Source organism: Spermophilus citellus, assembly GCF_964194105.1.
Source record: "Spermophilus citellus genome assembly, chromosome: 5".
Lineage (NCBI taxonomy): Eukaryota > Metazoa > Chordata > Mammalia > Rodentia > Sciuridae > Spermophilus > Spermophilus citellus.
In genome coordinates this window covers 120,070,686-120,097,869 of record NC_138186.1, presented here as the reverse complement: position 1 = coordinate 120,097,869, position 27,184 = coordinate 120,070,686, and the positions used below count along the sequence as shown (strand labels likewise).

Below are 27,184 nucleotides of genomic sequence, written 5' to 3'. Positions count from 1 at the left end.
TACCAATTATGGGGTTTTTTTTGAAACATAAAATTCTGGAAAAAAGAGATATTTTTTTTAATCTGAAAAGTGGAATAAGACATAGATGTAATTTGTATGATTGAAGAGGACCACTGTCAATCACAGAAAAGGAAAAGCAAATATCACTGTAACTGTGTAACTTCAACAAAGAGGAGATGTACTCCCTACATCCTCTTAACTGGCATATACATCTATTTCCCAAATTTCAGAAAAAAATATGTCAAACAGATAACCCTCAAATCTACCTGACCCCACCCAAGCTCCAATCTTACATTCCCCAAGGCCACCCAGACAATTGCATCTGGAAGTTCAAGTGATACTTCAAATAACTCCCTCTCAAACAAATAATTGTTTTTCTTGTCCCAATTTACCTGAATGTAAATTCATATTTCAAAATTATATGATCAATTTATATTTGCATTATAATAATCCTTTTTAGAAGGTGCATGGAATAAGAACCAGTCTCTCTGAGTTTAAATCTCATTCAAGCCACTTGTATCAAATGAGCTTGAGCAAGTTCTTAAATTCATGACTCTTAGTTCTCTACATCTAAAAGAAAGGTAATAGTATCCATCCAGAATAGTTGTTGTAAAGATGAAGTAAAACATATATAAAACAGCTAGGGTAGCATTTGATATATGAAAGGCACATGTTGGATGATTAAATAAATACATTTACCTGAAGATGGTTCTTTAAATTAGTTATACTTTTTAAGTTCTACTTTAAGCCACTGACTATTTGGATATCATGATCCATAGACATTGTATTCATAAGCGGCTGTTTGCTACATTGTCACAATACTCATATGGTATGGTACTCTATGAGTAAACAATTATATAGAGGATATGTGAATTTTGCAAAATTAAAAATGATGACAGCATAGCAAGAATTTAATACCTGAGGTATTTTGTCTGTCTACTCCAAACAGCTATGACCTTGATACATCTACTTACTGCTCATGAAGATCCAGCCAAGATCATTATAAGGAGTGAGACCAGCTGAGATAATGCAACAAACGCTCCTCAAAAGGCACCAGCAAGAGGAGGTTGAGAGGGAAGGAAGAACACATGCAACTGAACCACCACTCCAAAATGCCTCCTTGCCATAATAGCAGGTGGACAGTTGCTGGAGGGTACTGGTGGCAGATGAAGTGGTGGGAGAAGGTAGGGTGGTGGGCAGTAAAGGAAGGGTACATAAAAGGACGGAGAGTTGAGGGAGAGTGGAGAAAGGGAGATGGTGAATATTGGGGCAGAGGAAGGGGTTTTCTAAGGAAGGAGAGATGATGATGTGAGGAGGGGAAGAGGAACCTATAGGAAAGAGGAGATGGGTTGTGGAAATCCCTTTGGATTGGAGGAAATGATGGAGGATAGAGAAGGTAGTAAAAATTACAAAGATTAGATAGTAGTGCTTATTTATTGATAGATACATTAGCCAGAGTACCCTAAGTAACATACTTAAATATCATCTTTGTAGCAAACTTCATTTATCTTCTGCTGATAATTATCCTCGAATTGATGACTGTGTGAAAACATTGATGTATACTACCATTTGTCTTTTATATGTGACCCCTCTATGTGACCTTGAACATGTTTTGTCTTTTACATGAAAAGAAGACAAAATTAAATATACACACACACTTACTATATATGCATATATTTATTATATATGTATATATATAATAAACTTACTATTGTAAGAAAATGGAAAGCATTTATAATGTTTAGTCCAGATTTTGTATATATAAGACAAGTTACCATTTTAAGTGACTCCTAAACAAGAAGCAGAATGGTGTATATTCTTGTGCTTTATGATCACACTGGACAGGACAAAAATAACTCAATCTTTGGGTATTCTTGGGTAAAGTCTTCCTCATGTCTGAAAACCTATTGACTTATTTTACATATAAGTAGGTGTCAAATATTTCATATGACATACAAATATTAAAATTTATTTACTGTTTATCTAAACTTTTAATTTAACTGGGTCTATATTTTATCTGGAAACTCTATTTTGAGCAAGTCATTTGATTTGCATTTCATGAGGCCCTCACACAGTAGTGTGGGATATTCTCTTAGCTGGTCAAAGCACAATGTATATATTTTGTTTTTCTGTAAACATGGGGAAAAAAAGAAGGGATAAGGTGGTTATTTAGGAATTTTAACTCAAAAAGATCAATATTCATGTGCCCTCAAGCTCAGGGGTTGGCCTTGAGCATCCCAAGATATTTGTAGCCTCTCATAAGTCATGTTCAGAAATCTAGATTCTGTGTTTTAAAGATGGATTCTGTTATATATTGGATTCTGAGCCAATTGTTGAATATTCTTAATTCAGTAATAAAATAGGTGGCCTTTATTGAGTACTACCTGTAAAAGTAAGTGTTTTAAATACAACAGCTAATTTAAGCCTCACAACAGTCTTATGTGTTAAATACTACAATTTTATTTCTCATTTTTAGGGCAAGAAACCGAGGGACAGAGAAATTGAACAACTTGTCCATAGTCACACAGCTAGTAAAATGTGAGCTAGGATTTGCACTTAGACTTTCTGACTTAATTTTTTTTCCCTCTTGAACACCACTGTATCCTATCCCTGAGTTTTGATATAAAAATTTCATGGACACATTGCACATGTTAGGGTACATAATAATGATTTCTTTTTAAAGCCAAAAAGAGTAGGAAGGATGGAGCCATCAAGTTAGCTCAGTAGTACTCCTTGTTCTACTGCACCCTTTGTGCTTTCTAACCTGTAAAAGCAACTTAGAAACTATAGAGATCACAAAAAATCTCCACCTCATTTCATACTAGAATTTGAAATAAGGCCTGCAAATTTGTGGTCAAAAGCAAAAAGTGCTAAATGAGCTTTTCTTACTTCAATTGACATTTGTAGTTTGATCCAAGAGTCTGAATAGGGATTGTCTCCTTTCAGTTCCTCCTAGACTTAGACTATGGAGACTTCCTGCCCCAGCCAGAAACCAGCTCAGTCAGCTCCTGGGACAGTGCCATTTCTCAGACTGTTTCTGTATAAAACCAAATTATAGATCAGTGGAGCAAGTGGCAAATAATCATTCTCTTTACAGAGACAGAATGGGTTCATTTAGCCTGAAGAAGATAGCCCTTTCTTTTGATAGACCTTGATCAAAAATAATATGTACCTCAAAAACAAAGTCTTTGTTTAAGAAAAGAATATATATTATCAGATAATTGAGTTGCCAGTTCAGCCTTTCTTGTTTGGAGTTGAAGAGAAATTGTTCAAAACTTACTGCAAAGCTCAAACATCAACATGCAGAACTGTCTTCTTGTTAAGATCCAGAACAAGAAGCAGGCTTTTCTATTTACCTTAAAATAATAATCAACAGAAATTTAAAACTTGTGTTAAATTTTTTCCTAAACCATTACTGTACTTTATTATGTCTTAGTGATATCTAGCATGCACATCGAGTAGAGATAAATCTCAAGTTACAGGATGAAATGGATGATTCTATTTCAAAAATTCTTTTCTTTAAAAAGTGATTTATTTCTACAGTATACCCTGAAAATATCCCTACCTATTTGAATAGTTGAGGATACAGGCTGATCACTTATAATACAAAAGTGAGAGAACTGTTATGGAGAACACCATAACAGAACTTTTTCTTTCAGAATATCCCACAGGCTTGTGAAGAGGGTAAAGGCATGAGAAATGGTTGAGAATGCCATGTGGGTGAATTTTCACACAGGACTTCTTTTCAGAATAAGAAAGTCTGGTCTCCGTAGAAGGCTTCAGAGAAGGGGCGCCAGTTTTCTCATATAATGCCACCCAAAATGGTCATCAAGCTCACCTATAAAACAGGCAATTGGCTTAAAGTGAAGCTTAAAAACTAAGAATAATCTTAGCAACTAGCTCCAAACGAATGTATTTACTTATTATTCATCAAATATTTTTTATGTATCAGATCCTGCCCTGAATGCTTCACATCTGTTAAGCCTAATCTCTGCAAGAGCTCTTCCTGATGAATAGATACCATTGCTAGTTTTACATGTAAGGATTTATTTATAGACTTATTTATAGATTTATTAAGTTGAAAACTTGCTGAAGGCTATTGGATGCAAGTAGCTTAAATGGGATTTAAACTCATACTTAACTCATTTCAAGCTCTTTCTAGAAATAATTATTATTTTAAAAAATATAAGGTGAGTATATACTTTTAAACATCTGAGTTTACATTTAAGTAAGTTGGAAAAAGTCCAAGTTTGCTAATGACCTCCCCAAACCTCCATGACATATATAAACAGATAAGTCCTTAATACTTTGAAGAAAACATCCCACTGTTGAGACCACAAAACAGTGTAGCTCATACAATGAACTTGGATGACAACCTTATTATTTTGATAAATTGGGATAAACTAGGTAAAAGAAAACATCCTGGAGTTGATGTGTTGTTGTTGTTATTATTATTATTATTATTATTATTATTATTATTATTAACTTACCTTAAGGGTAGGAAGAATGGTTGAAGTTTATGCTGACATAGGTAAATCTTAGGATTTGGAGTGGATGCAGTATGGGAAACAGGGAGATGCTCCATTTGGAGAATCTTACACCCCTGCCTGTTGCTATTCAGAATTCTCAGTCAGGCAGTCAGAGGAAAATGTGCATTTATATCTCACCAATTCTTTACCTTGAACTTGATTTCTCATAGTGATTCAGATGGCTTCTACTCTTGAAAGTAACTCTTGAGCTGGAGAAACTAGGCATGAGGAGCTGGGGGACCCGGGGCAGGGGGAGAGGGAAAAAAAGAGAGATGAGGAAGGAGGAGAGAGAGACAGGAAGGTGAGTGAGGCAAAGAAGAGACTGAGGGACAATTTCTTCCAATTGATTTTAACATAAGCTGCAGCAGCTACATTAAACAAAAAGTTCTCTTCTCTCCCTATCTTCTTCAGAGTGGCTAGAAAGAAAGGACACTCGAGGGACACCTCCACAATCGAGAAAGGATGTGCTCCCACTTCAGAAGAATTGGCTTTTGAAAATGAGCCTGAAACAAATACAGAGAGGAACCAAAAATATGAACTTCCCATATGGCAGACCCTCAGGACCTTGACCATTCTTTCCTCCCTTCTCACGCACCTGAATGATTAAATAGAAAACATTAATATCAAGTCTTCTTGCTCAAATTAAAAAGAAAGAAATCAAACATAATCTAGGTACATAGAGAGGAATGACTCAAGCAGAATTTAGTTATATTATTTTGAAACCAAATATAGACCCAAAAGATAGATTCATATCCAAATTCATCACCAGAAACAAAGGAATTATATCATTAAAAAGTTCAAAGAAGATACTTTGGAAGAGTATTTCCTCCAGAAAAATAGCAGAAAATGTTATTCTACCTTCTTGAGCAAAGGTGTGCGTGCGTGTGTGTGTGTGTGTGTGTGTGTGTATGAATGTAACATACATGTATATGGAGAGAGAAAATACAGTTAAAAAAAGAAAGCTAAAAAGTAGCCTCAAGCTTTTTTCAAAGTACTGTTTGCAACAGCACATTGCCCCTCTTTGTTATTCTGACAAAAACCATTGGTTTTTTACATTACTTTGAAAAGGACACAGACTATTGAAAGCAAAATTTCTATACTTACCATCTAACATGAGTTCCATATACTCAGTGGATAAATTTTTATTATGTGACAAAATATAAGGAAAAGGTAAATTAAAAAAAGATGAGGGAAAATTCAAATATATTGGAGGAATTTTATACCTAATATCGATTAAAGCTGGTCTGTATTCCATCTTACTTAAATTAAATAATAGAAATAAAAGTCCATGGAAATGGAAAATGTCTGAATATTATCTTGATAAATTTTTTTAATTGTTTTATATCACTAACATCTCATATTAAATCACATGGATGACTCTAAAGAGTATGAATTATTCACGATTTTTAATCTGTAGGCTATTTCTTACTACTCTGACATTCCTTGGCTGCCTTTGCTCCCATATATTTCAGCTGAATTATGACCTGCCTGAAACTTAGTAAACCTGACCAAAATGTTCTTAACGCTAGCGCCATTGTAGATATGCAGCATTTACATAATGCATACTGTACAACTGCCCTCCATCTTAATCTTTTCAGCCTGCATTTCTACTGTCTTCTTTTCGTCAACTTCCCATTCACCCAGCACACCCAGATTCATGACATGATGCTCACTTTCAGCTTCTCACATGATGGTAGTCAGATGGAGAAGTAGCCCAAAGTCAAGAGGGCCCAAGAGCTGAATTTTTGTTTTGTTTTTTGCTTTCTCCCACAAAGTTTTTTGATATCTCCCTTTTTATTCTGTTCTTAGCACTTATTACCAGCTATTATAACTTCAATTATTTGTATAAGCACACACTGTTTCCCCAGTTTGAATAGAAGTTTCATAAGAGGTGGGGGGAAAGTGGGCTACAGTGGGTTGGGGTAGAAATGAGATATGAGTCACCATCCTTTGGAAAGGTGGCCATGAGGTGATAGAGGACCTCATGACACTCAGGCTGAGGAAACTGTCAGGCGTAGTCTCTGGCCAGAAAGCAAGAAAGTGAAGCCTCCTTGGGTTGGAAAGAACAATAACCTCAGCTGGAAATGAAAACTCACTTTTAAAGAACTGGTATTCCCCTGAAAAGCTTAGAAATGCATAAAAATATCAATTTTATACCTAAAAATTGCAGTAATACAGACCTGAAAAACATACTTACCTTCCAGAGAGAATTCTTTACCTATGGGAGAAGTAAGAAATATGTTAGATGGGTGTTACAAAGCTGCTTTGACAAGGAGGTGGGCTAAGTTTCCTGGAGGAAGTGACTCCAGATAAGTACTTCTTAAGAAGAAAAAGGCATGCCTAATTTCTCTGTGAAAGAATGCTGTTAAGCATGTTTCAAAGCACTGAGCAATATTGCTTCCAGGGATCTCATGCAAAAGGAACAAGGAGATTTACCTAGAGTCTTAGGGTAGCTGAATATATGAAGTAAAAAAGTAAAAAAAAAAAAAAAAAAAAAAAACCTAAAAGATTATTTAGAATTTAAAAACTCACATAATTTACTGTATTGTGTTAGAACAAAATGTCTTTCTTTTGATCAGCAAAATGTTTAATAGAATGTTTGATATCATGTACAAATAGCCAGAGGGCGGTCCCAGCACTGTCATTGGATAAGCTAACCTACTTGAGATAAAATAGATTCAAAGCAACCCTCAGGCCAAAAGGTGCTGAAAAGTGAGTCTCTGTGCAAGCTAATATTCTTGAATGAGAAACCTTGATCCCCAAACTATTATCTTACTTGCTGGCTAGGCAATCTTAGACAAGCTGATTGACTTCCTCATCTGAAACAAGAATAATAATACCTACAGAAAAGAGTCAATGAGAGTATCAAATGTATGTGTAAATTTCTCTAATGCTATTAATGATGTAGGACCTGACATAATTAATATATTATCAAAATTATCTTAGCATATATAACCAACTCTTGGTTTTCAAATGGCTATGAAGCACCCCAGTATTTTGTTTTAAAATGGTATTCTCTTGTGTGTTACTCATTTCTGCCTTGGAAGTAGCAATCCAAGAAGTCTGTTATTTAATATTTATGTTCAAGTCCTCCATTAAATCATAGTATCTCTCTTCCTTACCAACATGTGATACTAAAGGCTTGCTATATATTTTATATCTCTCCTCTTATTAATTACATTTTAAGTAGAAAACTGAATTATTCTTGAGTGATTCATAACATTCATAACAGCTTGTTTTTCTTCTTTTTTTTTTTTTTTTTGCTATTGTTAATACTTCCAAAATGCCCAGAGCTTGTGGAACATTGGACCATAATTTAGCACATTCTTTGTACTTTAGAGGTAGTTAAACATCCTTCTCTCTCACCATTGGCTCTAAAGCTAGCTGCCATTTTTCAGAGTCAGCCAGAAGTGTGATGAGCTTGCAACACGCGGGATTTAAAGACCTAGAATCAAAAAGGACATTCAGCATTACTGCACTACATACCCCAAAGGAATGGCAAATGGCACATGAGCGGGAACTAATGGCTTATGTCTTATGGAGCATGACAGTGATTTTCCAATAGTTGGCTGCGTGGATTTTGAGGCTATTCTTCGGGAGACACATTATACCCATCCACAGAAATTTTAATCACTGCATAATGCAGGCTGAAATTATTTGAACTAGCTTTATTGTTTTATGATTTGTTTTACATTTCCTCTGAGAGCTTATAAAATAAATATTGTGGGTCAGTGCACATACACATAACCACATACACATGAAGAAAAAAAAGAATTATAATCAATTTCAAATTCTAGGTATAGAATAGATTTATTCAACACATATGGTTTTCCAATTCCAGGGCCAGAACAAATTGTTCAATACTGAATATACATGCCATTTTTTTTTTTGTCCTTTTGCTGGAGGTTCTTCTGATGGCAGGTATGAGAATATGCACACGCCTGGAGGCAGAAGGATTCACCAAAACCCTCTTTTGCAAAATTGAACACAATTTTAGCAATACACAAAATTACTATTACTTGGTTTATGAGCTTAACTCCACTGAGGTAAATAAGCACTTAATTCCATTTTCACTGGGAAAACATTTGCTAAGCTAGTCTGATACCTCTGAATGTTATCTGCTTTATCTCCCTGAGGCGACTGAGCTACTTAAACATCTCTCTAACATTTAGTGATACTAAAAATGATGCTTGGTAATGTTTGTGTGCCATTAACAAATAATTTTTGAGAAAGTAAAACAATCAAGAAACTATGAAACATACTGGAATAATTTATTTAGGTGAGGGGAAATGAAGGTTACTGCATACCCTATTATTTTAGCTGCTATTTTTCTATCATTTTTTTCCTGTTCCTAATCAGTTCCACGAGTACTTTCAGTGACTCGTCATCTTAGAAGAAAACTATGTTATAATCTTTCCACTATGTTGGGAATTTTATTTTATTTATGTACTTAATTTGAAAGATCCTACCCTTGAGAGCTAAAAAATAGTTATCTGTGTATTTATGGTTCTAATCCATACCTGATTTCTACTTTTATGGGGGAAATCTGGGCAAATCATAAGTCTCAAGTTTCTTTTTTAATGAAATGCATTTAGCAATTTCTTTGGCTTATTTATCCTCATTCTGTTACACATTTGTGAAACACACACACAAAATAAGTGGAAATTTATATAGATACACAGTTCTTATATATATATAAATATATGTATATAGCTCCACATGTATTATCAAATTTGTTAACATATATGAATTATTCAAGCAATGTATACCAATATTATTTCTATCATTTAAAATATTTTTTCATTTTGGAAATAATAACTACATTAAAAATTTCAGGAAAGATAAAAAAGAAGAATTAGCCATAATTCCAACTAAATAACCATTTGTAATCATTTCAGGTTTCTCCCATCAAAGAGTAAACTGATCTCAGTGTGTTTCCTAACTATATGTATTTTGCTTTGCCCTCATCCATATTTTCTAAAATTTTATCCCGACTTAAACTTTCAAAGCCTTTCCAACTTTTATCTCTGAGACTATTAAAGATGTCTGACAAATTTCCTAAACTCAGAACTTGGGTAGCCAAGAAGTCTCCTGTAAAAAAAAAAAAAAAAAAAACAGTTCATACTGAGATGGTCATTTTGGAGACATCCCACTCTCTCCCCACACTGACACTCTTGTCACTGAGCCTGCCAGTAGCTTAAGCAGAATAAAACAGCATCACAGTGTAGCTGACACTGACTCCTTCTGTTGCCGTCAGTTTCTGGCACCAGTTTTGCTGAATCCAATCATGCTGATTTGTACTCAGTCTCTCAATGTGGTTTTAATAAAATAGCTGGGATTCTAGATTCTTCCAAGATTAAGCATAAATCCATAAAGAAGGGGGCCAGAGGATAACAGTGCTGGTGATGATACCAATGAACAAGGTTGCCATTGTCATCTGTACTGTATTCCTACATATTCCTCCAGCTTGGCCCATTGTCCTTGCACCTCTACTTTGCCAGCTTGGGCATTGTCATGCCAGGCATTCTTTCAAAAGAGTCAAAGTCTGTTGTACCTCTCAACTAAGCACATGCTAGGCTCCTGTTAGGACACTACCAAAAGTACATTTCCCTCCATTTTGTTGTGGTCCATTCAGAAATACCATATGCAAAACACTGTACTTGGAACTAGGGATGCAAAGTAAATAAAGCAGTTTAAGTTTTATTCACAGAGAGTTTATGTCTTTTACAGGGAGACAGATGGCAAACAAACATTTGAAATATTGATGAGTGTTGTAAAAAGCAAAGCACAGGCTGTTATGTGACACTGCAGAAAGGGGATCTGATGTCAGGCAAAGACTGCAAATCAGCACAGTCATGTATGAGCATGTAATGGTGTGTGTCCATTTTCTGACCTATGTCTTTATTTTGTTCCAAGTATGACCCACATGAAATGATTTCATAAATTTAAATTTCCAGAAGAACAAGATGGAATTAACCATAAAATATGAGTGTGGACTATTGGAAAACAACATTTTTTTTTTATAATTTTTTATTTTTTTATTTTTATTTTTTTTTATTGGTTGTTCACAACATTACAAAGCTCTTGACATAACCCACTTCATATATTGGACTGAAGTGGGTTATGAACCCCCAATTTTACCCCAAATGCAGCTTGCAGAGTCACATCAGTTACACCTCCACATTTTTACATAATGTCCTATTGGTAATTGTTGTATTCTGCTACCTTTCCTATCCCCTACTATCCCCCCTCCCCTCCCCTCCCAGCTTCTCTCTCTACCCCATCTACTGTAATTCATTTCTCTCCTTGTTTATTTTCCCATTCCCTCACAACCTCTTGTATGTAATTTTGTGTAGCAATGAGGGTCTCCCTTCATTTCCATGCAATTTCCCTTTTCTCACCCTTTCCCTCCCATCTCATGTCTCTGTTTAATGTTAATCTTTTCTTCCTACTCTTCCTCCCTGCTCTGTTCATAGTTGCTCTCATTATATCAAAGACGACATTTGGTATTTGTTTTTTAGGGATTGGCTAGCTTCACTAAGCATAATCTGTTCTAGTGCCATCCATTTCCCTGCAAATTCTATGATTTTGTCATTTTTTATTGCTGCATAGTACTCCATTGTGTATAGATGCCACATTTTTTTTATCCATTCATCTACTGAGGGGCATCTGGGTTGGTTCCACAGTCTAGCAATTGTGAATTGTGCTGCTATGAACATCGATGTGGCAGTATCCCTGTAGCATGCTCTTTTAAGGTCTTCAGGGAATAGTCCAAGAAGGGCAATAGCAGGGTCAAATGGTGGTTCCATTCCCATCTTTCCCAGGAATCTCCAAACTGCTTTCCAAATTGGCCGCACCAATTTGCAGTCCCACCAGCAATGTACAAGTGTACCCTTTTCTCCACAACCTCTCCAGCACTTATTGTTGTTTGACTTCATAGTGGCTGCCAATCTTACTGGAGTGAAATGGTATCTTAGGGTGGTTTTGATTTGCATTTCTCTGACTGCTAGAGATGGTGAGCATTTTTTCATGTGCTTATTGAATGACTGTATATCCTCCTCTGAGAAGTGTCTGTTCAGGTCCTTGGCCCATTTGTTGATTGGGTTATTTGTTGTCTTATTGTCTAATTTTTTGAGTTCTTTGTATACTCTGGATATTAGGGCTCTATCTGAAGTGTGAGGAGTAAAGATTTGTTCCCAGGATGTAGGCTCCCTGTTTACCTCTCTTATTGTTTCTCTTGCTGAGAAAAAACTTTTAAGTTTAATTAAGTCCCATTTGTTGATTCTTGTTGTTAACTCTTGTGCTATGGGTGTCCTATTAAGGAATTTGGAGCCCGACCCCACAATTTGTAGATCGGATCCAACTTTGTCTTCTATCAGATGCAGAGTCTCTGGTTTGATATCAAGTTCCTTGATCCATTTTGAGTTAACTTTTGTGCATGGCGAGAGAAAGGGGTTCAGTTTCATTTTGTTGCATATGGATTTCCAGTTTTCCCAACACCATTTGTTGAAGATGCTATCCTTCTTCCATTGCATGCTTTTAGCCCCTTTATCAAATATAAGATAGTTGTAACTTTGTGGATCAGTCTCTGTGTCCTCTATTCTAAACCATTGGTCCACCCGCCTGTTTTGGTACCAGTACCATGCTGTTTTTGTCACTATTGCTTTGTAATATAGTTTGAAATCTGGTATCGCTATACCGCCTGATTCACACTTCCTGTTTAGAATTGCTTTTGCTATTCTGGGTCTTTTATTTTTCCATATGAATTTCATGATTGCTTTGTCAATTTCTACAAGATATGCCGTTGGGATTTTGATTGGCATTGCATTAAACCTATAGAGAACTTTTGGTAATATCGCCATTTTGATGATGTTAGTTCTGCCTATCCATGAACAGGGTATGTTTTTCCATCTTCTAAGATCTTCATCAACTTCTCTCTTTAGGGTTCTGTAGTTTTCATTATATAAATCTTTCACCTCTTTTGTTAGGTTGATTCCCAAGTATTTTATTTTTTTGGAGGATATCTTGAATGGAGTGTTTTTCCTCATTTCCGTTTCCGAAGATTTGTCGCTGATATACAGAAATGCCTTTGATTTATGCGTGTTGATTTTATATCCTGCCACTTTGCTGAATTCATTTATTAGTTCTAGTAGTTTCTTTGTAGACTCTTTTGGGTCTTCTAGGTATAGAATCATGTCATCTGCAAATAGTGATAATTTAAGTTCTTCTTTTCTAATTTTTATGCCTTTAATTTCTTTCGTCTGTCTAATTGCTCTGGCCAGTGTTTCGAGAACTATATTGAATAGAAGTGGAGATAGAGGGCATCCCTGTCTTGCTCCGGATTTTAGAGGGAATGCCTTCAACTTTTGTCCATTCAGAATGATGCTGGCCTGAGGCTTAGCATAGATAGCTTTTACAATGTCAAGGTAGGTTCCTGTTATCCCTAATTTTTCTAATGTTTTGAACATAAAGGCATGCTGTACTTTGTCAAATGCTTTCTCTGCATCTATCAAGATGATCATATGGTTCTTATCTTTAAGTCTATTGATGTGGTGAATAACATTTATTGATTTCCGTATGTTGAACCATCCTTGCATCCCAGGGATGAATCCTACTTGGTCATGGTGCACAATTTTTTTGATGTGTTTTTGTATTCGATTCGCCAGAATTTTATTGAGGATTTTTGCATCTAGGTTCATTAGAGATATTGGTCTGTAGTTTTCTTTCTTTGAGGTGTCTTTGTCTGGTTTCGGAATCAGGGTGATGTTGGCCTCATAGAATGAGTTTGGAAGAGCTCCCTCTTTTTCTATTTCCTGAAATAACTTGAAAAGTATTGGTTTTAATTTTTCTTTAAAGGTTTTGTAAAACTCCGCTGTATATCCATCCGGTCCTGGGCTTTTCTTGGTTGGTAGTCTTTTGATGGCTTCTTCAATTTCATCCATTGATATTGGTCTGTTCAAATTGTGTGTATCCTCCTGACTCAGTCTGGGCAAATCATATGACTTAAGAAATTTATCGATGTCTTCACTATCTTCTATTTTGTTGGAATATAGGTTTTCAAAATAATTTCTAATTGTCTTCTGTATTTCTGTAGGATCTGTTGTAATATTGCCTTTTTCATCCCGTATGTTAGTAATTTGAGTTCTCTCTCTTCTTCTCTTCGTTAGCATGGCTAAAGGTCTGTCGATCTTATTTATTTTTTCGAAGAACCAACTTTTAGTTTTGTTAATTTTTTCAATAGTTTCTTTTGTTTCAATTTCATTGATTTCCGCTCTAATTTTAATTATTTCTAGCCTTCTGCTACATTTGCTGTTGTTTTGCTCTTCCTTTTCTAGGGCTTTGAGGTGAAGTGTGAGCTCATTTATTTGTTGGTTTTTTCTTTTTTTGAGGAATGACCACCAGGCGATGAATTTTCCTCTTAAAACTGCTTTCATTGTGTCCCATAGATTCCGATATGTTGTGTCTGTATTTTCATTTATCTCTAAGAATTTTTTAATTTCCTCCTTTATGTCTTCTGTAACCCATTGATCATTCAGTAACATATTGTTCATTTTCCATGTAATGTAGGATTTTTCCTTCCTTCTTTTATCATTGATTTCCAGTTTCATTCCATTATGATCAGATAAAATGCATGGTATTATCTCCACCCCTTTATATTTACTGAGGGTTGCCCTATGGCATAATATATGGTCTATTTTTGAGAAGGATCCATGTGCTGCTGAGAAAAAAGTATATCCATTTGATGATGGTTGATATATTCTATATATGTCAGTTAAGTCTAGGTTGTTGATTGTGATATTGAGTTCTATAGTTTCTTTATTCAATTTTTGTTTGGAGGATCTGTCCAACGGTGAAAGAGGTGTGTTGAAGTCACCCATAATTATTGTGTTGTGGTCTATTTGATTCTTGAACTTGAGGAGAGTTTGTTTTATGAATGTCTCAGCACCATTGTTTGGTGCATAAATATTGATAATTGTTATGTCTTGTTGGTGAATGGTTCCTTTTAACAGTATATAATGACCTTCTTTATCCCTTTTGATTAACTTAGTCTTGAAGTCGATTTTATTCGATATGAGGATGGCCACTCCTGCTTGCTTACGAGAACTGTGTGCGTGGTATATTTTTTCCCATCCTTTCACCTTCAGCCTGTGTATGTCTCTTCCAATCAGATGTGTCTCCTGGAGGCAGCATATTGTTGGATTTGTTTTTTTAATCCATGATACCAGCCTATGTCGCTTTATTGGAGAGTTTAGGCCATTAACATTCAGAGTTACTATTGATATATGGTTTGAACTTCCATCCATGTTTGAATGTTTATCCTTTTTTTTTTTTTTAATATTTAGTTTGTTTCTCCGTGATTATCTTTCCCCTCGCCCTCTGTCTTTACTGAGGCACTTCCCACTGATGGTTTTGGTTATTGTTTTTCATCTCTTCCTTGTGTAGTGTTTTGCTCAAAATGCTTTGCAATGCAGGTTTTCTGGCTGCAAATTCTTTTAGCTTTTGTTTATCATGAAAGATTTTTATTTCATTGTCGTATCTGAAGCTTAATTTTGCTGGATACAGAATTCTTGGTTGGCATCCATTGTCTTTCAGTGTTTGAAATACGTTGTTCCAGGATCTTCTCGCTTTCAGCGTCTGTGATGAAAAATCCGTTGTCAACCTTATTGGTTTACCCCTAAATGTAATCTGTCTCTTTTCTCTTGTAGCTTTTAATATTTTCTCCTTGTTCTGTATATTGGATAGCTTCATAACAATGTGTCTTGGCGTTGGTCTACTGTGATTTTGTGTGCTCGGTGTCCTGTATGCATCTACAATTTGTATATCTGTTTCCTTTTTTATTTCTGGAAAGTTTTCTGTAATTATCTCATTCAGCAGGTTATTCATTCCCTTGGCATGAATCTCTGTGCCTTCCTCTATCCCGATGACTCGTAAGTTTGGTTTTTTTAAGTTATCCAAAATCTCTTGGATGTTTTTCTCGTGATTTTTAACCAGCCTATCTGAGTTGGCTAGACTCTTTTCAAGTTGATATATTTTGTCTTCATTATCTGACGTTCTGGCTTCTACTTGCTCCACTCTGTTAGTGATACTCTCGATTGAGTTTTTAATTTGGTTTATCGTTTCCTTCATTTCTAGAATTACTGTTTGATTATTTTTTATAATCTCTATCTCCTTATAAAGATGCTTAACTTCTTCTTTTAGCTGTTTATGTAACTCATTCTCAATGTGTTCTTTCGCTGCTTGAATTTGCTGTCTCGTATCCTCTTTGAGGTTCCATTCCATCTGTCTAAGGTGTTCCTTGAGGTCTTTATATGACCATTTTTCTGATGACTCTAGGTCCTCCTGAATATTTAGGCTGTCCTGCATTGCTTGTACTCCTCTTCTTCCTTGCTTCTTGAAGCTGCTCATGTTGCTTCTTGTTCTGGTTGACTGCTGGGTTACTGTTATTTTCCTATAAATTTATTTGATGCTAGGGAGGAAAGGTATTAGAAGGGAAGGGAAGAAGTCACTAAGGAGAATGAGAGTAGGCAGGTAGAATTCAAGGAAGGGGGGATAAGAAAAATGAAAAGACAAAAGAAGAAAGAAATAGGAACTAAAAAAGAACAAAAATTTAAAAAAATATTAATAATAATTAAAAAAAATAAAATTGAGATTAGAAGAGAAAGAAGGAGAAAAAAAAGAGAAAAGAAAGAAAAAACAAGATTGAAAAATGAAGATGAAAGAAAAACCCCAATCAATCAAAAAAAAAAAAAACAATAAAAAAGACTAATAAATGCCGTCTTAGAGTTTGATTAACTTCTCTTCCACTAGGTGGCGCTGTGCCCACCAGGTCAAGTCTTTCCCGTCAGTACGCGGGAACCAATCACTGTGCAGCAGCTCCTCCCAGACTGGGCGAGTCTCCAATCCTGAGTGCCTAGGGCCTCTTCTTGTGTCCAAACACTTCCACTTTTCCTCTAGCCAGGCCCCTCTCACCACAATACTGGCTACAGGCCAGGTCTGCTGCTCCCGGGAGCCCTGTTTTCATGAACGACTGGGCTCACTCCTCCAGATTGCCAATCCCTCAGACCCTAAGCTTGTAGAGCTTGGTGCTGAGAATCCTCAGCGAATTTTGCTTGCCCTCCTGTAGCCACACCCCCGTAGCTGGTGCAAGAGACCTCAACAGCCAGCCCTGGAGGGAGCGGCAGTCCCGCAGCACCTCTGACTCCCTTGGGCTGGCTGTAGCACTCTCGGGAGAGCTGGAAGGGGCTCTTAAGGTTTCCCTGATGCGTGGAGAGGGAGAACCAGGAGACCACACACCTGCTGCAGCAGGCTTCAATGAATTTATCTCCTCCGCCGCAGTCCTGACACGCCAGCCCTCTGCCACAGTGGTGTCCTCAGCAAACGGCTGCAGTTCGCCTCCCCCTGCCGGGCGACCAACGCCTCGGGCGGGTCCCCACTGTCTCCCAAGTCCCGCCTGGACCCTGCGGCCACTACCCACGAAGGCCCGGCAGGCATCCACCTCCGGGGAATGAGAAGCGCTGACCAGCCGCCTCAGCCGGATAGCTTAATGCTGAGTCGCAGCTGTCTGTCTCAGCTTTTCAGACGCGGTGGTGCGGGGCATGGAACAGGAGGGGCTTACTCACTTCCTGCCGCCATCTTTCTCCTCTCGCTATTTCGGGATGATGGCGGGGTGCTGGCTCACTCTCTCCGGTGTGTCTCTGCCTCGAGCTCCCGCGCCTCTCTCCGCCGCGGTTTCTACAGCCGGCGCTGCCCTATTCGCTCTTTCCGCCCCCAGCGTTCCCGGCTTCTAGCCGCACCGCGGCCCGGTCCGTGTCTTTATGGCTCGCGGCGCCCGGGGCCAGGGAGGCGACGGCCTGACTCCGGCAAGTATCACAGTCCCCAGGCCCCGAGTCCCGGCGGCCACACACCGACACTTCTAATAGACCTACCAGATCCCTGCAGGACCCCTCTTCATGGAATTCTGCTAGAAGTTCCTCAGTGTGAAGACTGCCGCTGTTCCAAAGGGTCTTTTTGATCCCGTTAGTGCAGAGACATCAGAGTCACTGCTTCCTCCTCGTCGGCCATGTTCCCTCCCCCGGAAAACAACATTTTAGTAAAAAAAAAAAAATCTACATGTAGAGCACATAAAACTATTAACAATAGTAGAAATAATAACCACCATTTTTTTCACTCTCAGACATTGTTCAAATATTTGATGTGTATTTCTTCATTTGTTTTTCACATCAACAATATTAGGAAAATACTAGTATTATATATCTTTTTAGATGAAAAGAGTGAGATTCAGAGATCCAATGATGTGGCAAGGTTAACACAATCCAGCTACTGGTCAATTGAAGATATGAATCAATTTTTGCCAACTCAAAAATATGAACTCTTAACTACTATGAAAGTGTTTTCTGGGCTGGGGTTGTGGCTCAATAGCAGAGTGCTTGCCTCGCATATGTGAGGCACTGGGTTCGATCCTCAGCACCACATAAAATTAAATAAACAAAATAAAAATTTAAAAAAAGGAAAGTGTTTTCTGAACTGAACACCCTGACCCAGTAAAGGGTCAAGAAATCAATTTACTGAGGTTTTTTTTTGTTTTAAATGAAAGAGTAAAGAGATAAAAATATTAGAATACATCATGTCTAGGAAGAATAAACATGTTTTGGAAAAAACTTGGTTTCAATAAAACAGTGCAAGAACGTGAACTGGTTGTAATATAAAAATCTAATTTTATTTTGTGAATTCAAGAATGTAAAGGACAGCATTATTTCCACAAGCAGGTAAAATAAGACAAAAACTAAAATCATTGTGTAATAGAGCAAAAGGGAAATGAAGAAAAACTGTTAGAATAGCAAAGATTCAATGATGGAATGTTTTGCAGTTTGTGTTATGAATTTGAACTTTTTCTAAAAGCAGTGGAACTCAGGAACTTAGTTGAGGGAGTGATGTTATATATTTTTCAAAGATTATTTTGGATTGAAGTGAGACCAGAGGATCCAGAGATATTAGCCAGGAAAATGCTGTAATTATCCAGGAAAGTAAATATGGTATTTTGGATAAAGACATGGCAGTAACATGAAGAAATTTGGAAAGAGGTTAGAGGTGTTTGGGGGGAAGTGTTGGAAAAACAAGTATTTGATAATTTTCTCCACTTTTATTTGCATGCTGTTAGAGTGTGGAACCAGTTTTTAACCCGCCTTTTCATGTTTCTTCATCATGAACTTCATTTGATAGAGCTTTAAAATGTTATTGAAAACTATTTTAAAATATGTATTGCTCATAATAATCAGGTACAATTTTTTTAAGAGAGAGAGAGAAAGAGAGAAGAGAGAGAGAGAGATAATTTTTTAATATTTATTTTTCAGTTTTCGGTGGTCACAACATCTTTATTCTTTTTTATTTTATGTGGTATGAGGATCGAACCCAGTGCTCCGCGCATGCCAGGCGAGCATGTTACGAGCCACATCCCCAGCCCAAGGTACAATTTTTGTAATGAAAGTACCACATGCAAGTTTTAAGGAATGAAATCTACACAAAAGTGATTAGGTAGTAAAAATTGGAACTCAACCTTGAAAAAATGTTTGCATAAATGAAATTTTTATTAAATACACATAATACCCTATTCTCAAGTTGAGGTGAAGGTGATACAGTTTCTCTGCATTATGCAAAAATTACGTAAACCTTATGTTCATGACTTTATATATTTTGAAGGATATACCATAATTCATGCAATCATATATCAAAATTACAATTCTGTTTGGTTGTAACTTATTTCACACTAAACTGAACTAAGAAGTAAAAATTTAAAAAAAAACTCTGATTTTCTAAAAACTGTAAAGTGAAAAAACAAGAGAACTCAATAACAGGAAAGAAAAAAGAACAAAAGAAAGGAAAAGAGAAAAGGGAAAGCAATGAAGGAAGTTGTTTTGTAAGTAAGCCTATTATATAAAGCCAAAGAAAGAAAGTCAATATCAGAACCTGATGAAAGAAGTTTGTATTTTGTTATATTTTCTCTTTTGGTTAGTGACTAAAGGTTCACAATTCCTTTACACAATCAAAGACATTCTCAAAATCACAAGGAATTTCTATTCTTTAAAAAAATAAAATACAAAACTTAGCTAGTAATTAATTCAACAAAACTACAGATTATGTAATCTATAAAATAAGGACAATAGTACCTATGCCATAGGCTTATACTGAGGAGTGGATGAGTTTATGTTTGTGAAAAAGTTGGCACAGAATTCACATTATGAAAAGAGAGAAAGGATGGCCATTTACTGATATTTCTATTTTGAAAAAGACTTAAAAATTCAATTTTAAGTTTGTTTATTTAAATGGGTGTTTGAACAACAACTGGAAGAAGCACATTAGTATTAATTTACTTCCAGGATTATGAAAGTGTTTATGTGAACAAAACCAGCTGAAGAATGCCCTGTTTCATCCCTCTGAAGGTTCACTAACCCTGTGATTACTTCAGGATCCCTGGTTTTCACCACCATTTAGTGTGCTGAGACAGGGCCCTGAAGCTTCTCACACTGGGAATATAGCCCGAAGTTCAGAGTAACCTTCAAAACCCAGAATGTCTCATTAAATAAAACTTTTTTTTAATACAAAATACAAAATCATTATACTTCAGTGCATATAATGATCACATTTACTACATTTATTTGGAGAATACTTGTTATTTTGACATCATTATAAAAGAAAACATTTTCTCTTGTTTTCCCTTGTTTTTTATTTGTATAATGAGGCAAGAAATTTTGTTAAAATAAAAAGAAAATAGATAATTTTCCCATTAAAAAGTAGTTTGCATAAGTGCTTGCATAAAAGTAGCTAGTTTTAAAGCCAGTCTACTGCTTCAACATGAGAGGAGGTTTATCTATTTGTATCAATACACAGATACTTGTGTGCACATACACACACTTTTGTACAGACATATGTATGTGAATATATGTTAGTGCTAGTCATTCATATTTTTATTACTCTGTACACACCTGTAAACATACACAAGTAAAAACATAGATGAAATAAATATATGGCAGGATCATGCAAATAAAATATACTTGCAACCAGATGATAATGTGTTATATCTTGAAATGTTAATTAACACTTAAGAAGTCAGTAATTCTGATTTAACACTTAAGAAGTCAGTAATTCTGATTTACTCTATTCTATTTTCAAAATTATACACAAAGTAATATAGTAGAAGTCATCACTTATTGATTGGTAGCCACTAGAAGTCATTTTACTATGTTATCACATTTCTTTTGCCAATTTAGTGATGTCAGAATTTTTATTTCATTTTTACATTAAAGAAACCAATTAATAGTGATGGTTAGTAAATTACAATCAAAATAGAATGCTTCTTACCTTACTTTAAAAATATCCTCCAATTTACAACCATACTGGATGTGGCATTCTTCAAAGCTATTTGAAAATTCAAAACTTATTGTCACTCATCAGTTTACTCCTATTGGTGATGAAAATATCCTCTTATTGTGCCTTCTTTTGTACATTGTACTCCATATATCATTCTATTATATGAAACTCTGTTCTCTATTTTTATTTTGTACCAAATAATGCATCACAAGTTTAAAATTTGAATTCAAATAAACTGCCACATGCAACGATGCTTCCACTGGGCATGTCTTTCCTCAACAAATAGAAACTCTAATGTAGGCAGAGTGTTAGTCATACAGTAAACTCCTTAGTACCCAGGTTAATGCAAAGTATATTGCTCTTCATTAAATAACTATGTGTTCATAGTTTACTTTTCATGAATGTTACCAGAGACATATAATAATTTGCCAACAGCCCATTCCTTAAATATAACTTTGAAGTATGTTTAATTCATTCCAGTAAATCTCTCTGCCAATCAGTGTTTAGATTATTTCTCTATTTGTAACTTAGCAAGACCAATAATAATATTTTTAGTCCCTTAACTTACCAGACTAGCTTAAACAAGGACCACAATTATAGATTTATATATATATATATATATTTTCAGGTCCCTTAATACACTTCTCCAGGTAAAGTGCCAAATTACACAGAGTATGTAAATAAAGAAATTTATGTAAAATATGCACTGAAATATTGTACCTCTTGACATCAGTAAAATGAACAAAAACTACTATTCTACACTTGGGAAAATTCAGTACATATCTAAGAGCATTTATCACTGATAATTTTAGATAATGCAAGATTAGCAAAACAGAAATACTGCCTTCAACAAATATTAAAACCTAACTAATGTGTGCTCACATAATCTAATATAGATACTTATTTAAGCATATTTTCTTTTACTGGGAGACCACAAAGTTCATTTTTCTTTATACAAAGAAAATACAATGTCAACAAATAAAATTACTAAGGATGATTGGAACTTCTAGACAAATAAGAAATGCAGTATGAAGTAATTTACTCTGAGAATAACTTTCATTTTTGTATGGTTGTGAAATCTCAGAGGTTTTCTGCTGGAGAGGCCCTTTAAAACACAGATGCCTTTTCTAGAATTTTAAATTCTTGGACATGCCCCCAAATAGCCCACATACCTGTAAACTGAGAACAGGATTCATCATACATGAGGAATGCAGGAATATCAGACACAGGAAAGGAAAACATATATGGTATTTCACATAGCACAACATTAAGCAAGTTTTCTTTGTATTCAAACTTAAGATGAAAATTTGGAACCTATAAAATCTAAAGACCCAAAACAGTAACAAAAATCACTGAGGGATTTTCAAACTTCTCCCAATTCTGGGATATTGAATCAGTTCAAATGCAGAAGATGCAAATTTAATTGGTTATACTTGAGTTGAATTTCACTTCTTGGCAGCCCAAATTCTATATATATATATATATATATATATATATATATATATATATATATATAGAAAGGAAAGGGAAAGATACTTTTAATTTTAAAAACATTAATTTAAAAAACATTAAAAATTTCACTAAAACAGTAAGCTTGACTTTATGGATTATTTATACAGAAATAAGACAATTATATACAAACATATATATACACATATAAATCTTTCTCCCTATCTCTCTCCTTCTCCAACCCTCAGAAGTGTGTGATGAGTTTAAAATTAAACTATAGGTTTGTAGGTTTCAGGCAAATGGATTCAAGTGCAAAGCATTGTTATTTCAATCTTGGGACATCTATTTTAGTTGCTCATACATTTTTTCCCTATTGTTTGTTTTGCAACTATGTTACAGAGGGTTGAGTTTGAGAGAAATATAAACTTCAGGTTAAGTTTTACCATCATAAACTGACTTTAGTGTAATAATTTTCTAAAACTGGGAAAAACTCTGAGTCTGTCTTCCCACAAAAGGCCATCTACAAAATTTAACTGGACCTGATAGTACTTTACCATATCTTCCTGAGTGTGATTAAATATAGCAGAATAAAAGACCATTTTGAAGAATTGAATTGTTTGTTTCATTTTTGAAAGAATATTAGGAGAATGATGATGTTGATGAATTATCTTAAAAATTGGCTTGATACATTTTGTTCTGTTAAGTGATAAGAAATTACCTGTCTTTCTTACTCTTCTTTTTAGACATAAATTAGTCTAAATAGAAATCACATAAAATTTCAAAAGATTTATTCAAACCTTAGCCTTATATATTTATGCTGTGAATTGCAATTTATTTAAACAAAGTATAACAATTTTACATTTGATTTACGTTTACTTTTTAGATGCATTCTTTGGGGAACTAAAAAGAAAAGAAAAACCAGACCAAGAAACAAACCAGAAATAAGCAACCATTACTTTCTCATAATTTCCTCTTAAATTAATTCCCCTCCTGCATTTCATGTATTTGTCCATTCATAGAACTCTTTCTTGAGTGTCCTCCATGTTTCAAGTGCTAAAATATTCTCTGGGAAAATAGAGTTTAAAAAGCTACAGATCTCACTCCTAAAGAACTTTTGGTAAATGTAGGAGAACTCCAAGAACTGACAACAACATAATTTGAAAAGTGTTCATGGTAGAGGAACACAGTTTACAAAACTTTGATAGAGTAATTCACTTGATCCAAGAAAGTTTGAGAAGGCTTCTAAAACAGGGTAATAATTTAAGACTCTTTAATAGCAATCATTTAAGGGAAGATCTCTAAGGTAAAAGAAACTATCTGAAATGACTTAAAAGGTACAAGAGGGCATGCCTCACTCAGGAAATTATAAGACTATCTAAGAAGCTGGATAGAACTTACTTCTTGAGGCTATATGAAGATATTAAAATAGAAATGTATAAAGACACAGATCAAAAAAGGTCCTTGTAAACACTCCTAAAATTTTGGACTTTTGCTTAAATGCAAAAAGGAGCCACTGGATGATTTTAATCAGGTGTTAATAAAGTTTACATTTTAGGAATGTCACTCTGGCAGTTGCTTGATGGATGATCTGACAGAACAGGTTAAGAGAAATCAACTAAAAAGCTCTTCTAGTATCCTGGGTAAGAGCTAAGGCAGACCTGGGATCCTATTGAAATGGAGAAGAGAAATATTTATAACAGAAGACAGGACTTGGTGACAAATTGGATGACATAATGGAAAAAGAAGAGTTTGGGGTTAGTCCCAAATTTCTGACTTGGAGGACTGAATGGATGTGTTACTATTCAATAAGATAAGAAATACAAAATCCAGCCATGAAATGTTGTGGGTTTGGGTTGAGATATAGTGAGTACAGCCTTTGAAATGTTCTTAAGTCTCAGTTTGATTTAATACCATAGAAATGTCAATGAAGAAGCTGAAAATAAGGGTTTGGATCACAATACACAAACCTGAGCTAGAGAGAGAAAAAACAGATGATAGATTGAAAAAGTCTTTTGTGCATAAGATCTCTGGGAAAATATTCAGAATAAAATGAGTTAAAAGCCACTATAAAATTACATACCCTCCCATGTATTAAATTTGTTTTCAAAGATTTTTTTTCAGAGAAAAGTAGAGAGAGAATAGTGAACCCAAGCCTCAGTCATATTTATTTTCCTACAGAGGATATCAGAGTGCATTGAAAGAATCACTGAAGCTTCACAAGAGGGAATAATTTTAATTCCATGCCTGTTAGGTTGTACATAAGCTCTTCTCCCCAGGTATTCTATGAAAGGTTGTTTTTGTCCTTTCGTGTATGATTTAGATTACTCACTGATGTTTTATAGAAACAGAAATGAAGCATAGTGGTTAAATAACTTGTTGCAGCTCAAATAATATATTAAGATGAAAATCAGGCCTAAATATTCACATTGTTCTCTGGTGATCCTGTGTTACAGCTATTACATTTGTCATTATTATGAGAAAAATGAATGAGTGAATCAGATTTAATACTATTTAACTATCAGAATGACTCTTTTAAAGGTCCCAGAATATTGGTTAACTTTGGCTAAAGTAGATAATAGTGTTGAAGTCATAGGTATGTGCTTACCAATTTATTTTCTTTACCTTCTAGGAGCACATTAATCTACATTTCCCAGCCTCTCCTGCAGATAGACAGTTTACATGCTTGAATTTGGGGTATATTGTGGAAACTTAAGCAAGGTAAGTCACTTTTGAGTCATATTAGTTTTGTAAATCTACATGCAGACTTCTGTTTTAAAGATAATGTGCTTTGGATGTGCAAAAGCCAGCCTTTATTGTGAAATCTTTATTATGATTTCACAACAGTACAAAAATGGTTTCTGTCTGAGAGAGAGAAAGGCCCACATCGCCAGGGGAACTGAAAGTCACACAGAGAAGTCCTTTGCAATGCAGGAGGTTAAAATGCTGGAGGAGCCACTGTGGATGGAAGTACTTGGGTGTATACGCCAGAGTCAGTGCTGGAAAAGTAGATGAGAATCCCAAAGTGTTTTCCAAAATGTTGCTTAGACTGACAAATCTGTAGGAATCAAGAATAAGAGTAAGGCTCTCAGGGTACATGTATAATTTGCCACTAGAAGCTAAGGCTGAGCCAGTGAGAAAAGAGGCTGATGCTCAATACCAGGCAAAATCAGGGATACCTCTGTAGAAGCTAGAGAAAAGAGAGACTGCACACATTGCAGACAACCTTCTCCTAATATCACAATGACTATATTATAATTTAGATCAGTGTTCATCAGTCATTCATTGCTGTGACAAAATAACCAAGAAAATTAAGTTAGAGGAGGAAAGATCTATTTGAGTTCACAGCTTCAGAGACCCCAGTCCATGGTCAGCTGGCCCCACTGCTGGACTCGCATTGAATAGAACATCATCTCAGGGATGGTGTGATGGAGAAAGCTGCCCACTTCGTGGTGATCAAGAAGCAGACGGGTCGGGGGAAGGAGGCAGGAACAATATTTATCCTTCCATAGCATCCTTGAGTGATCTACTTCTTCCAACTAAGCCCCACCTCCTAGACTTTTCACTACCTCCCAACCATCCATTCAATTATGAACCCTTCAATGGATTAATCCGTTAGTGAGATCAGAGCTCTGAGGATCCAATTACTTCCCCAAAGCCCCACCCACCTCTGAACATGGCTGTACTGGGGACCAAGCCTTCAACACATGAGCCTTGGGTGGGCATTCTAGATCTAAAGTATAACAATCACCTTCAGGAAGAAAGGGGAGAATGCGGAAAGAGGAAAAGGAGAACAAATTAATTTAAGTCTTTAATTGTCCACATTAAATTTGGAAGTAAATAGTTTCTAAGACAACATTAAAACAGGCAACTGAAATAGAAGCCCAGATTGAAGTCACCGTGGAGAAATATGTAAAATTGCATCTATGATGTCAAGATATAACATCTTCCCTAAAACACTCAGATACTTTAGAATTTATCTTGTAATAGGTATGGATATTTAAAAGATTTTTTAAAAAGAAAAGAAGAAGAAAGGGAAAAGAATGACTCCTCAAATAAAATCCTACTTAATTTAATGGAGTTCAACTGAGGCATGCTGACCTCATATCCTGAGGACTTCCCTTTTCATCTGCTTAGCTTGGTTTTTTCCCTTGGATTTCATCCCTTATTTCATGAAATAGTTTTGTGTTCCAAACACCTTGCTAAGGAAATCTTACCTGCACCACATCATGAATAGTTGATTACCAGATGGCAGGTCTCAACTCAGGCCTTGCTTCTGAGCTCCACACCTTCATGCACAGCCTCAGGGACCGCATCTTCATCTCCCAGGGAACTCCAAATTGACCTGTGTTCTTTGCTGCAGCTCCTCTGGATTTTTCTTTCTCTATGTTAACTGAAATTTACTTTCCCTTTTCCTGCTGATTCTGATCTGAATTCCTCTTCTCCACCCTCACCCTGACTTTGCATTTCCTCACTGACTGTGTGCGATTTCAGATTTCAGTTATTTCTTTTCAGGCTTATGGCATGGGCCTTCCCATATTGGATTTGGGTGTCTTTATTCCCCAAACTCAATGCCCACCCCTGCCCCAACCCAGTCTCTATATTCTTTTCAAAATGATATTCCTATAATGCAATGTGGTCATGTTACTTTCCTGTGTTAACCTGTGCAGAGGTTGTTCCTCAGGGTAAACTCCACTATTTACTTTTTATGGGCCTTCATGATCTGCCTCTTGCCTAAATTTGAAACATCCTTTTCCCCCCAATATAGTAACCTCTGAAGAGTTCCTTAAATGTGTTCTGCTTTTAAACCCTCTGTATTTTTTATAAGCAATACCATGCCTGCT

The 27,184-nt window shown here is 35.7% G+C and overlaps 1 long non-coding RNA gene across 1 annotated transcript in view; it reads left to right on the top strand.

Moving 5' to 3' along the window:
• Nucleotides 1–27,184, top strand: part of LOC308650195 — an 87,100-nt gene that overhangs the window by 21,188 nt on the left and 38,728 nt on the right. The window contains exon 2 of the long non-coding RNA XR_014022275.1: nucleotides 24,973–25,061. This is a non-coding gene — a long non-coding RNA (uncharacterized lncRNA). The remainder of the gene's footprint in view (nucleotides 1–24,972; nucleotides 25,062–27,184) is intronic.